The 14,692-nt window shown below is 42.8% G+C and overlaps 1 protein-coding gene across 3 annotated transcripts in view; it reads right to left on the reverse strand.

The window, feature by feature from the left end:
- The window catches only part of LOC306814918 (coiled-coil domain-containing protein 171-like), an 84,513-nt gene extending 80,138 nt beyond the window's left edge, over positions 1–4,375 (reverse strand). For 2 of the 3 annotated variants that reach the window (XM_079331433.1, XM_079331435.1), the window contains exon 1: positions 4,290–4,375. The gene's annotated coding sequence lies outside the window, so the exon portion shown is untranslated. Of the gene's footprint in view, positions 1–4,071; positions 4,260–4,289 lie in introns of those variants that run through there. The other variant, XM_079331434.1, reaches the window with a different exon arrangement.
- Positions 4,376–14,692: the final 10,317 nt, after the last annotated feature.

Raw genomic sequence — 14,692 nt, forward strand, 5'->3', positions numbered from 1 at the left:
CTCTGTACCCATTCACAGTACCTTTGGTTACTGATATGAGCCTGCTGTGAAGGGACTGTCAGGTTCTGAACCTTTGGTTTGGCACATTGCACTAGATTTTCTGCTGACTGGAAATTGCAGGCAATGTAAACTAGGAGCTGCACTCAAGCTGCCTACTGCCATTTTACAATGGCTTCAGGAGGAAACTTACACTTCTTTTCCTCTCTCATGTGCATTTTCTGACTCTTGGAAATCTTTCTTTGCTGAAACAGCTTCTCTCCTGCTGCCTTGCTCTTTTTTCAAAGCATCTTCAATTCTCCAATTCTTATCTACCAAGTGATAACAAAGCAGGTTAAGGGAGATAGGAAAGACTACCATGCTCTTTAATGCTCTTCACCATTGTCTTCTGCTTTTTACAGGTGAATATATTCTTTTATTTCCATATAGAATTAGAAAGAATTGAACACATGTAAAAATGTATTAATACATAGGACTCAAAACAGAGAGTAAGACGTATGTTTATCAAAAGCATGTTCTGTTATCCTTTCATGGTATTTGGATTTTCCTGTTTCCAGTTCCTTATATTAATGAAGTTTTCAAGGGGAATACTATTTTTTAAGTAGACTTGTAAAAGGGTGGGATTAACAGTAAAAACTACGTTTGCACTCACAACAAACCTCGTGTGGAGATTATTCATGCAAAACAAGGTATTCTTTACCAGAACCTTACCAGTTCTTTATCCACAAAAGACAAATCTCTAACTTCTAGAAAGTAATTCCTTCTAGTCCCTTTGTATGTTGTACAAGTATAGAGGGAGTCAAGAAATCTAAATCATCACTACTGATTTTATCATCACTTCAGAAACCTAGGTGCCTGTACTTGGAGCAGGTCATAAGAAAATAACTGACTGGTTCTTATCTGGTGTAAGAAAGGTAGTCTAGTCACTGCTGCCACAGTCAAGCCATTTAAATGCAAGAAGGTGGGAAGTAAAACTTGCACTTCTTCAAAACATCTACAAAGCAGCAGCATCCTTATTAACAAGGAGCTCCATTAATGGGGAATAATTTAACCCCATTAAAAAGGTTTCCCCTGATGTTTTTGTGGCAACTAGTACCTAAATGAAGTAGCAGTGAGAAAATAACTTGCTTAAAATTTTCTTTAGTTTGAAATATGATTACTGCTACAAGTAACAATTCTGCTCTTAGCAGTTTGTTAGGGGCAGCTGCTGTGGGTGCTCATTCACATGGTTTAGATTAAATAAAGCTAATAAACCAAGTTTGTTGTTAAGGAAACAAATTACATTTATTTCAAGGGTAAAAACAAGCAAGCAAGCAAGTAAAACAGGAAACAAAAAACAAACAAACTCCTTCCATCTTGACTGTGTTGACTGGCTAATTCCAGGTTTCTTTTGTCAGGAGTCTGGAGTTTCCTTCTCAGATCTTCAATGGTCTCCATTTCTGGTTGATTTCTGTCCTGATGAGGTCCTTGCATATCATTGCCTGATCTGAAAAATGTGTTTTCAAAACACATGAGCATTCCTTTAAAGTATCAATGCTTCTTTACTTCAATTACCCAAGCATGGACCCAAAGTTTTAAACATTCACATAAGTGAAACTATTTTGTGCCATTTTCATCTCTATTGCTCTTTGAAGAAAGGATTATATAGAATTGCTTCTTTTGCAAGGAATGAGAGATATAGCAGCAGGAACTTAGAAGAGAGATGCACTTTGGATTAACAAAGTTGATTTCAGCATAGCGTGTTCATTATTCTGTTTCACTATCTTTATTTTTGATAATGAGCTTCCATCATTTTGGATAATTAGCTTCCAGGAAGCTTAAAAACAGCATTCCAGTCATGCAAGTTAAAAGAACTGGCAAGCTTTTTGTCTCCATGGTAAGTCTCATTTTTTTTACATGGGTTACCATCTCAAAACCATCTCAGTTATGAAACAAAGGCATAGATGTGGAAAAAAACTCTTTAACATATTTTGTCTTCAGAGATACACACATTCAAACTACAGACATGCAACTGATTACAAACACAACACAAATTAAAGGTTTAGTCCTCCAAACTACCCTGTTTTATCTTAATTTCCACTACTATTTCAGCTATAAAAAATAATCCACTTGGAAATGAGCAGAATCAGCCCTCAAGCACCCCAAACAGTAATAAAAGAGTCAAAATCCAGTTTTTGTATATGAAGTGAAACATTTAAACAGAGAATATATGAATTTATACATACGCACACACAGAAATACGTACAGCTACACATAGATACATACTGATATGTCTATTCATATTAAATACATATTAACTAGTTAAATAACTTCAAGTGAAATTATTATAACTTCAAACTGGGTAACTTTTAAGTTGTTTCAGTACTTGAAAATCAGTGTTCACATTATTTGATATATGTTAGTTTTCACATTAAGTAAGTATGTAAGAAAGACTGTAATAACTGTTTTTCTTCATAAAGTTTATATTACTTCATAAAGTTTACTTTGTACTTTCATAAAGTTACTTCAGGAGTTTATGGGCAATAAATGTGAAATATAGAGATAAAAGAAATATGATTTAATTAAACACTAATTGATATCCTGTAATAGAGTAATGGAAATACTAAAGTTCCATACCGTTGTCTAAATGAAGCATTTTTTACAGAAATGACACTGTACTGCCATTTAATTAATAGGTCTTTCTAAATAAAAAATTACCATTTCTACATTTATGTATAGGCACAATAAACATTTTTCGTCACCAAAAATTTACCTAATGATGTATGTTTTATAATATTTTTCTTTTTCACTGGCAAAAAAGAAACAAATACCATCAAGGAGGGAATTGGTAACTTAGATCAAATCCTGTCTTTAAAGACATTACTCCCATTTAATGATAAAATTTCAGGTTTTTAGCTGCAGACTATAAATATTTAAATATTAAAATTATATGACACCAGAAGAATTGGGAAATTAAGGATGCTGTGGAAATGAAAAATGTGTATTAAAGCACTAAAACAGAGAACATTATACTACATGCTGGAAAAAAAAGCATTAGACAGCTTTTTGAAATAGCATTTTATGAACAGCTTCTGAACTCACAATGCAATTGGTGGAAACTTAAAAATATATATCAGAAAACTCTGAAATTTCTCTTAGCATAGAACCAAAAAAATCAAACCAACAAAACCCCAAACTAACAAACAAACAAAAAGCCCCAGCCAACCAGTGACAGAACTACTGAACTATTATTATGTTAACCACTTCATTTTGGTTGTCCGCCTAAACATTTTCAAATAAAATAGAAACTAGCATTAAGATTTTTTGTTTCTGTGATACTTTCTTTAATTATCACAGCATGGCCAACAAATGCAATACCTTATGAAGGCTTCCTACTTCCACCTGGAGATTTTTCCTTCCATTTTCATACATCACCTGGAAGTGCTACAACCATAAAGCCCTCTGAAGATTCAAAGGAAAAAACCACACAAAAGTGCAGAAGATTTCAAAGCATGCACAATTTAAAGTCTCGCAAACTTCAGAGAATGTTTTCTGCTTTCATTTTTATATATTACTAGTCCATCAACTCTTGGTTTTGAACTAAAACATATCTATACCAACTACAGGTTTTATCTGAGACACCATTTTTAGCAGGACTTTCAGAATGGTCAAGAAAGCGTATGAGCAGGTGAAGGAGCTCTTGAGTCCTACACTGCAGAAGGGATTTTGTAGTTCAAAACCCAAATTCTCAGCGTTCACAAGTCTGATGGTTACACTCAACATTGACACAAATCCACCTTTACACTGGCTTCGTTTCCACAGCTGGCAGAAAATGCAGAGTAATTTTGCAAGAGAGAGAAATGTTCTTTCACTTACTACCTAGCAGTGTCATTTTGCTAAATTTCTGCAGCTGGAGGAGCAGACTGCAGTCTGATTTTCTGACCAAAGTCCATATTTGTGGAATTTGGCTGTTCCTATGTAAGTGGCAGTTCTGTACAGACTAATAAGAGACAAACAGTTTGTGCTAAAGATCAAAATCCTATTAAGTTATAAAACACAGGGTTCATGGGAAGACTTAAAGCCAAGCTCTACCACCTCAATTAACATGGAAAATCCTCCTGTGCCTCCTGGGCAGGATTCCTATGTGCTGGCAGAAACTCTCTCTGCCTCCTGATGGCTCTATGACAGCTTGTATGTGTCCCACCGTATCTGCTTTCTCCTCAGCCTGAATTGCATCATTTCAGGCATCTAGAAAATAAAGAAGCCACAAAAGCAGGAAACAATCTGCTAGACTTAAAAATCCAGAACTGGACCTCATCGGTTAGCTTCCCCAGAAGACATGTTGATTGAAGAGTGTGAACACATTCTGGTCAAAATGCAGTTTATGAAGTCTGTAAACTGTGGGGAATTAAGAACATAGTTAACTGTGGAGGATTAAATTATCTCTGAAGGGACCCCCTGGAATCTCATCTGTCACTGCACACGCTAGGAGTCACATATATTAATGACAAAGACTTCTCCAGCTATGAGGCTAAAGAAGCATTTTATTGAATGACAGAACCATATTTATAGTGTGGTTCGCAAGTCTCGAACAGGACAGAAGTCCATTGGACAACAGAAGAAAACAAGTGCTGTCATGTATCATGACAACTGTTTTTCAGACAACACCAGGTGCCAATCTTTATTATTAATTCCTTTCTGTTTTTCCCAAACATTATCATCCTGAGACAGGCTCAGGCTGGAGCTGAGAAGTTGTCTCAGCCTGGGAAACCTTTTCCCAGGCATGAGAAAAAGGACTCAGAGCCTGAAAAAAAGGCCTAGCAAATTCTGCATGGGCCTTCAATGGTGTCCACACTCATCCCCTGAGATAAGAAATCCTTCCTTACAATGACTCATGTTAGAGTAATGTTTACCTCCCTACAGAACTTCTGTTATCTTTTAGAATTTCTGCTGGTGTTTAATAGATGATCGGTCTTTTCTTACCTACCATCTTAAAGTAATTGCATAGTTTTCAACATAAAATTTTATTGGCTAGTTCTCAATCCTCCTTAACCCTATAAAACCCCCTTGTTATACTATGTATTTGGATTTTGCTGGCAGAAGCCTTTGAAGAAATAAAGTTACCTTCAGAACATCTGCAGCAATCCCAAGATCTCATTCCTTGCTAGCTAAGAAAGTCTGCAAGCAAAGATGAATCTCACAAAGGAGCTGCCTGCCTGATCGCTAGGCATTGCTTGCATTTAAAGACCTTGTAGCTGAATCCTGCCTCGAGACTCCCAGGAGTTCCTGCATGGAACGCATATCCAGGCTTTCCATGGCAGGAACAAAATCCACCCCAGCAGCTACAAGCAGTGAGAAGTTTGCCTATGAGCAGGTCAACAGCAAGAAGAAGAATGTCAGTAGGCAAGAGAAGGGTGGGAGTGGAGAGAAGTTCAGCAGTCAGGAGAAGGTTAGCAGTGAGGAGAAGGTTTAGAGAAAGGAGAATCTCAAGGGTGCAGACAATGGTGGCAGCACTTTGGCTGTGCCCACTCCATCACCAATGGGCACATCCAGGATAAAGCTGGAGTGGGCTGTCAGCAGCCTGGTCCAGTTGAGACTGTCCCTGTTCATGGCTGTGGGGTCACACTGGACAGCCTTTCTAGGTCACTACCAAGCCCAACTGTTCTGTGATTCTACAGCAGGGCCTGCCCAGCACAAAGGTGCTGAAGGAGTTGGTGGATGAGGTTCTCAGTATCTGCTGAGTGCTCTCCCGGGGGATCTTCATGCCAGAGTTGCACCCAGGCCCTGGGTGCAGCTGTGACACCTGCTCTGAATGCTGCAGAGTCCAGGAGAACAGCAGTGCCTACCACCTGCTGCTCATCCTGCAGCCAGCCCCTGGTCACTCCTTCAGCCTGGTCAGCACAGAGCAGCCCCCAGCCAGGCGCATCCGTGTGGCACTGGAGTGCCTGTGCTCCGGGGAGCAGCTGCTGGGGCAGACGTGCTTCCTGCACGCCTCTGCTCCAGCTGCCCTGGGATCAGGTCTGGTACCTGCTGGACACCCTCTGCACGGGCTCATGCTGGGATCCAAACAAAGTCACCCGCTGGCTCCAAATGTTGGTGGAATCAGCCTGGCTGCCAGTAGCGTTACTGCCAGCTCACAGAGCTGCCCTCCAGCAAGTCCTGCAGCTGGCAGCTGAGCAGCACCTCTGGGCTGCACTGCAGCATTGAGCTGGCTTTGGCAGTGCAGGAATGCAGCTCAGGTGCTTACCTGAGTCTTGAGCAGGCAGCAACCAGCTGTGCCAGCAGCACCGTGTGAGCCAGAGAGCTGCCACCTCTCAGACTCACAGCCATGATGTCACTGCTGCTGTCCCATTCCTCATGGGACAATGTGTGTGTTCTGTTAGGATTCTTTAGTTCCTGTATTATGAACTGTGAAAAATGTACCCAAATTATAATAATTCTAAAACCTCCCAAGGCAGAGCTGGGAAGGTTAGCATGATTTCAAATACGTCTAAGTTTTTGTTGAGAAATATTATACGTCCATAGGAGTTTTCTATACATCATTTCTTTTCATTAAAAAATTAAAAAAAGTAGTTTGACTAATACTTGGTCTCCCAATAAGGCACTCTGCATTTATCAATGTAATTCACATTTATTGCCCATAAACTCTTGCACTTTTGTGTTACTATACCAATGGCAGACTTTGGGAATGGCCAGGGACATGTAAGGAAAAGGTCTGCACATATATCTGGCTGATGCAATACCAGGGGTATAAAAGGCAGAGCTGCCACCTTGTGCTGTGCCACCGGCTGCAGCTGAGCACCCAGCACTGTCCCTTTTTCCTCAGTCAGTCCCTTTGCTGTGTTGTTCTGAGTTAATAAATTTCTAAAATTTTAAAGTGAGCAGTCGTTTCTCACAAAAAGAATATTCATGGTTTTTTTCAAAACACATTTTTCAGCTCAGATAATGACAATACTACAACCAGAGATACCACAGCATAGACATCCATGAGAAATGGACACTGTTGAAGAGTGTTGAAGAGAAGGAAACTCCAGAAGCTTGAGAACAAAAAAAAAATTGGAATTAACCAATCAGCGCAGTTGAGACATAAGGACATTTTTGTATCTTTTTGTGCTTTATTTTGCCTTTGGGATAAATGCATTTTACTTCTTTAAATACAATTTATTTGCTTGAAAGAATCCTCTCATGAGGTAAATTAAAATCAGTCACTAGTTAGAAAGTAACAAAGAAGTGGCCCTGTACAGACCTCTCATGCCTGTCCATAGAACTAGTAACACTTTCAGTGTCATTGCTAATATTTGAAGGCATGAGGTATGTCTAAGAAAATATTCCATTCCCTGTTAGACCTACATTCACACGATGCTTGCACTGAATTTTTGGCTCCCTTGAGTCTCTGTTATGCACATCCAGCCTCCATCTGCAGCTGCATTTCAGTTTCTGCTACTCTGCATCTCAACTATGACTGCCCATCCAGGGCCCCACAAGGACACATCCCCTTCCACCTGAGGTGACACACGAGCTCTGGCACCAGCTGCTGTCACTTCTTGGGGATGCAGCAGTCGCCACTTGATCTCCAAATGGGGGCTCCGTGGCCAGGTCTCCATCTCAGGGCCTTTGGGCTCACCAGGTTGCACTGGGACGGTTCCCAGTGACACCTATCCTGAGAACAGCTCCCCAACCTGCAAGAAATCTTGGGGACCCCCAGTCCCTTTACACCACCAGCTGGGAGACACACAACCTGCTTCAGGACACCTTCCCCAACACCCCCGTGTCCCTGCAATGCAGGACTTCAGTGCCAACACCCCACAGCCTTCCAAACCCAAGCAGCCCCTCTGGCCACTTGCTGTCCCCACACCTCTTTAGTGTAGCTGCCATGATCTCCGTCGGCACCACATCAGCTTACTGTGTCCGGGACAAGCTCCTGAGACCTGCTGCAGCCTCAGCTCACTGATGCACCAGGAAGCAGCACCATCCAGCACCTCAGCGCCAGCACCAGCTACGGACAGCCCCAGCTCCCCTCAGGCACCCCCGCACCGTGTGAGCTCCCGCCATGGGCACTGAGCTCCCGCTGCCGGGGTCCCCCTTGTGCAGGCCCGCCTGGAGCTCAGGGGACATCTCTGATTCCCGCCTGCGCCTCCTCAGGCGGCAGCGCCGCTGCTTCTCCTCTCGCTGCCCCGTGCCGCTCCGGGCAGCTGCCACCCACACACCGGACACCCACAGAGCCTCCGGCAGCAGCCACAGAGCCTCCAGCAGCAGCCACAGGTGCGGGCACTCGGCACCCCCACAGCCCGGGCTGGGGCACGCTCGGCACACAGCAACCCCCCAGTGCCTGCCCGGGGACAGCACCCTCAGCACCCCCACACCTCAGGGGCATGGGGAAAAGCTGTATGGGGTGCCACGGCCGGGCTTTAGCAGCACAAATGCGGCTTCTCTGAGAAGGTGCTGGAACGATCCTCCCCGTCCCGGCCCGAAGACGGGCCTGCCGCTGGCAAAGACCGAGCCAAGCAGCGACCGCAGAAACCAGCGACAGCGTGTTCGAACAAGGAAAAAATGAAAATAAAAAGAGACGACACTTCTAGCGGATAAGCATCTTAAATGTACTAGAATATATTTAAGTGCAAAAGTCACTGTGGTTTTCCTTTTCGTAGCAGCTCTGGAGAGGAGAACACGACGTTTGTGTCTCTCTAAGTCTGCTCCTGACGGGGCTGAGGATCAGCCCCTCTTGGCGGGACCTCAGCATTTAGTCGTTTGAAAAGACGATTTCACTTCTCGACCACCTACCTGTTGGGCAGGTACCTAACTTTCTGGGCTGAATAAAATGACCTCTGAGGTCCTTTTGTAGCTCGCACTTCGCCTGGAAGCGAGCGGAGGACGGCGGTTCCGGCACTGAGGGAACACACGGCCGGCCCGGTGCCGCGCCTGAGCGAGGCTGGCGCCGGGAGAGCGGTAAGTGCTTCAAAATGTCTGCGGCTCTGACCGGGGGCGGTCCGGGCCAGGCGGACGAGGGGCTGATCCCCGCCGGCCCCGCCGCTCACGCCGCCCCTCGCTCAAGTGCCGCCGGCGGCGGCTCCCGGGGCTCGGTCGGACGGGGAGGTGCCCGCGGGACAGGTGGGCACTGAGCGGACCCGTCCCGTCCCGTCCCGCAGGTGCCGGGCGCGGCAGCCTCGGGGAGGAAGGGAAGGCGAGACGGCGTCGCTCCCGGAGCGGGGTTTGCCCTGGGCAGAGCATCCTTCGGGGAGCGGGTGGGATGCGGGGCTGCCCGCGGTGCCTCCGCCTTTGCAGAGCATCCAGGCGTGTGTGTCCCGCGTTCGGGATGCGGGAGCGCTCCTGCGAGCCCGGACGAGTCGCTTCAGGTACTCCTCAGTGCACACTGCTCGGTTTTTAAAGGCTGTCCTTTATTTTCACGGAAGGTTTCTCCTTCATTTTCACGGAAGTCGTGAGCAGAAACTGGAGCGAGTGTACACACTGGAATCGAGGGATGCTTGTGTATAGATGTAAATAGCATGAGGTGCATATGAAAATATAAATCTGTATAATACCTTGTTTTCATTCCAGCATATGTCCCTCAGCAGTAGCTGACTAGAGAAATTCTCAGTTGTGTACAAATTCTGTACAGATTTTCTTTTGGCAACAGTAATAGTAGCATAAATATTTTCTAGTTTGTCCTTCAGCCAAGGAGTAGGTTCAAACTGGAAATGTAAGCACAAATGAATTAGGAAAACTATGCAGCCGCTTTTCCTCAAATGAGCTGGAAAGGGGGAGTTTTTGGTAACCTTATTAATACTTAAATGTTGCTGCCAGTCATTGAGTACTGAAATGCAGTCAAAGGGAACATGCATTTCCTAGAATCACATAACATCTCTGAAGTTTTTCCAAAGTACCAACTTCTTACTACAGGGTGAATTTAAAACCTCCCTTGGAACGTGTCGGCAGTATAGAAGATGCTTCATAGCTGATTTTATCAAGTTGGTAACTAAGCTTTGGCAGCAGTGTTTTAGAAAGCTGATTAATATAATTACTCTGTATAGGAAAAATAGGTTTTATCTGGCATCTTGGAGGAAACAAAGACAGAAACCTCAAAAAGACAATTCTGGAGAGTAGCATTTGTTTCCCAACAGGTAAGCTGCAGACCTTTGCTGAAAAGTCTTGGATTCTTTGATTGAGCAGTATGCCTGATGTGAGACTGAGACTGAAAACTGGCTCCAGTTACTTTGTCAACATCCCTTAATGATATTTGTGCCCAATAGCACAATACTTGGAGGAAAGCACATATAATTAGGTATGTGAGTTCTGGAAGTGGAAGGAGTGGGTGTGCACCTATCTGAACTGGAGACAGAATTTAGGAAAACACCAGGCTGGGTAGCCAAATAACTGTACTGGTTGCTACTTAGTGGCCCTGCAAATGAAATAGTGTTAGCGTGGCTGCTTTGATTTCCCATCTCAAATCAGAAAGACCAGCTGGGCAGGTGTACTCCAGATTTCTAATAAGCTGGACAAATTGCAATTTGAGGACCAAGTCTCTACTTGTTTACCTGTGTAACTCATGCATCTGCATAGCATCAATATATGGGTAAAAGCCTTTGTTTAATTTTTCTTACATAGCCAGCCATGTGGCCTTGTCATACAATCAAGTGTGTGGTGCTCCCACAAGAGGTGAATCAGTGGCATCACTTTAGTATTGAGTGCTAATGTGCTATGGAAGTGCCATAGCTTTGTCTAGGTTCTTTAGTGTGTGATTTTAAGTCTGGAGTGCTACAAGTCTCTGACAGAAAAGAGCAGTTCACAGGACTGGCTGTGAACTCTGTGCTCTTGCTCACTGATTATAGTCCATATCTGGCAAAAAAACCCCTCAAAACTGCAGGCAGCTCAGTGACCTGTGTGAAGTCAACTGGCTGTGTCTACTTCATTTCCCTGGAAATAGAGTTCCCCTTTTTGGTGTATCAGGTGGTAAAATGGATCCAGAGGTGGCACAGTTCCCCAGGGGAAGGGCTGTGCATGCCAGGTCTGAACCCCCACAGACAGAAACTGTACTGCCCTTGCATTAGGGGCAAGAGGCCTTAGCCTCTTATTTGTATATAAATTTCATCATTTAGATGTCTACTTAAAACTCAGATAGATAATGCCTTCATTTTATGCCATCACTGGTGGGGTGGGAGTGGGCACCTGGAGGACCTGTCCAGGGGTTCCAGTGCTAAATGAGCTGTTTTGATGTGAGCACAAGGGTTTGTAACCAAGGGTTTAACATCTAGCAGAGTTTGGAGTGGGCTTTTCACTGCAGCTGGTAAGGATCCCTTGAATTGATGTTCAGATTACTTGGCAGGAGTTTTGCATGATTTCTCTACCTCCCTTTTCTTGTCTAGGCATTTTCACTTCTTATTAGGGGAGCAAGTGGCTTTTGAGGAAGGTAAAAACCAAATTCTTTGTGTATGTGCCACAGTTTTAGTCTACCCCATGATATGTTGGTTTAAAAACCCCAAAGTTAATGTGGGTAGTACTGTAAGATGGATGCGATCCGATTTAAAAAAAAAAAAAAATTAATGTAACACAGTGTAGGGAAATAGTGTTTCTTTAGGTATGGGCAGGAATGGTGTAGTGAAATGACAGTCAAAGTTCTAGCATCCTTAGTCCTGTTAAGTAGTGTCTTCCTTGATGAATGACGGCAGTGGAATCAGATTTCAATGTGTAGTAGTTACATTACAGACTCTTTGCCAGGACATTGATCTTGATTTTTGATACTAACAGATTTTGTTTGTCAGTAATTAGAACTGACTTCTTATGCTCCAGTCAGCAGAGCATAAACGTAGAAATAACTGTAATATTCCTTCATCTGTGAGAAAGGTCTGTGTCTTGATATTCCAAATGTTGGGGGTTTTTTTGGTTCTTTGTTTTTTGTTTGTATTCTTGCTGGGGGTTTTTTTTGGTTTTTTTTGTTTTTTTTACCTTATAAAAAGAGTGTGTATCATTTAAAGCCATCTGTCAGAAGACTAGGAGAAGCATTCTGGGGCAGGATTTTCTTTACTGGAATATCGTTATTGACTGTGTCAGCATTCATGCTAATTAAGCCATTCAAGCTGTCTGATCTTTAATTGATATTTTGCCTGTGTAAGGATCATGTTTTAGCATGCAGATGAAAATGATGTGCTTAGTAAAAGTGTTAGGATAATCTTCTTAGACCTTCATGTTACTACAAAAGCTTTTTCTAATGAATGTTTATTCTGTTTGGCAACTGTACAGCCAGTTGAGGAGGGGGAATTAAATTTTGGGGATTCAAGTTTAAAGAGCAGTGGCTGTGCAGGGTGATATGAGAGGCTGTGTTGGCCATGGGGAGCATGGGGAGGCACAAACCCTTCCTGAACATGAGGAACGTGCAGGGATCCTGGTGCTGTGTCACAGCTGAGCCTCTCTGCTCTTGTGCTCTTGAGCAAGTGCCAGCCTTTATCCCAAACCTCAGCTCTGGCTGTCAGAGTGGGCAGAGCCTGGCTGAGCACACCCAGCCTGGGGCTGCAGCTGGAGGGGACAGCAGGACCTCTGAGATGCAGTTTGTCCACCAGCTGACCTCGTGTGAAACTCCTCCATTTGGGTTCTTCTTCCAAAATGGGCATAATATTGCTGCTGCTGGGCAAGCAGAGTGTGTTCCTTGAAGTGCTCCTTGCCTTAGGATGACTACAGATGGCTCAACATTATTAGCTACTTTATATTCTGTATGGTATCATTAAAGTTACTGTTTTGTTTTGGTTTGGTTTTTTTTCATTCACAGTCATCTCTGTGAAAAGATCGTTCTTATTTCAACTCCTTTCTTGGCTTCCGTGTCATACTCCTATACCACTGGAGTGTCAGAGCTGTGTCTTTGAATCTGGAAGATCCCAATGTGTGTAGCCACTGGGAAAGGTAATGCTCTCCTTTTGGAAGAATAAGTGACGTAAATTCCAATGTAATAATTTTGCTTTGCTTTACTTGGCATGCTTCAAATTACTGAAGGCTTTTAGCTGAATTTAAAAACCGGTGGAAAATCAGTTTACTGCGTGGACAGGTGAGTTCATGGCTAACTAAAAGATTATTTAACAGTGGGCTGAAATGCATCTTTGCATTGGGGGTTAGGATGCAAAACACTGCTACAGTAATACTAGCAATCTTACACAACCATCTGGGTACAAGAAGTGAGTAAAAATAGCTCTTTGTAATTTAGGTGAAAAGAAGTTTTACATATGCAAAATATAACTAGCCATATTAGAATTTGGGCAAATTTGATTCTCTCTTATTCAGCACTCACAGGATCTGTATTAATATTCTGTGTTATATTATTTTGATGAGGTTCAAATATTTGTAACATGCAAAATGAAATTTGCCATCAATCTAGTTGGTCTGTTTGTTCATCCAATTTCTCGTGAATTGCAAAATGCCACAATGTGTTTGAGAGGTTGGGCCTCAAGCTTCTGCTGAATTTCTTTCCTTGTGTAAAGGTTATGATAGGGAAAACAAACCTTCTGGTCTCATTATAACTGTTATGCCTGGAAATCATCAGCTGGTCCATGAAAATAATTTTCCCAGTTCACTTGGGGACATCAGTATTTCCTGTGCTTACTGTAAAACTGTGGTTTAGGCTTAATCATGAGGAGTGCTACTAAGCCACTGTACTTTTATTTGTGATTGTTATGGCTGAATCTTTATAAAGAAGATGCAAAGTCATATTTACTTTTCATAGAGTCTCTTTATTAAAAATAAACAAATGCAACATTTTGAGGACTTTCCTTGGGAATTTCCCTGAGCTTCTTGTGTAGCATTTAGCACCTCTGCCTCAGCCGCTGTGTACAGTTCATACAACAATGTGGATATGAAATAGTCACCATATTAAATATCTGTTCAGAGTAGTCAGTCAATTGTCTACATTGTTACTGGATTCTGTCCAATATTTTGTCTGATTTGTTTACAGATTTGGTAGGTAAAAGTGTTTTGAGGGGAAGCTACAATATAGTGAAAGCAAAATGGGGATGAAACCTCAAACACACTATTTACTATTATATTATATTATATTATATTACATTACATTACATTACATTACATTACATTACATTACATTACATTATATTATATTATTATAATGTAATTTAAAACAAACTAATCAAAGTCTGCAGAAGGAAAAATATACCGAAAAATGAATCTAGCAAACATGCCCACTTTGTTGCATGAACTTTATTTCTTCTTGTGCTGTGTCTCAGAAATGGAGCAGAGCTCCAAGTACATTTAATGTTCACGCTGCTGCCCAAAGCAGGTGACAGAGGGACAGAAGTATGAAAGGTCAAAGCCCCAGACAGAAGCTCTTGATTGCCACTGCCACTGTTGTCTCCTTTAAATAAACAATAAGCCTCAGTCAGTACTAGAGTGGTCTTTACAAATGAACTGTGAGAAGGGGTAGAGCGTGCCCTGCCTCAGGGTAGCAGTGCAGAGCTTCAGGCGAGTGCCAGCATCCCAGTGATATTTTGTTGGGCTGGGACAGCTGGGTGCATTAGGGCTGCTTGTCTTCATGCAGGAAAACAGGGAGTAGGGTGTGTGCCCAGTGAAGCAGCAGATCAAAGCTAAGTCTTACATGAAACTCTAAAAGAAGACACATAGAGAACATCTGGCCATGGACTAGCCCTGAGAACTTCTCCTCACAGAAGGACAGAGAAGACAATTGTGGGAAGGTCTGCATTTCCTAACTCAATCTTTATTTCAGATA

Source organism: Erithacus rubecula (assembly GCF_903797595.1).
Source record: "Erithacus rubecula genome assembly, contig: SUPER_Z_unloc_3, whole genome shotgun sequence".
Classification (NCBI taxonomy): domain Eukaryota; kingdom Metazoa; phylum Chordata; class Aves; order Passeriformes; family Muscicapidae; genus Erithacus; species Erithacus rubecula.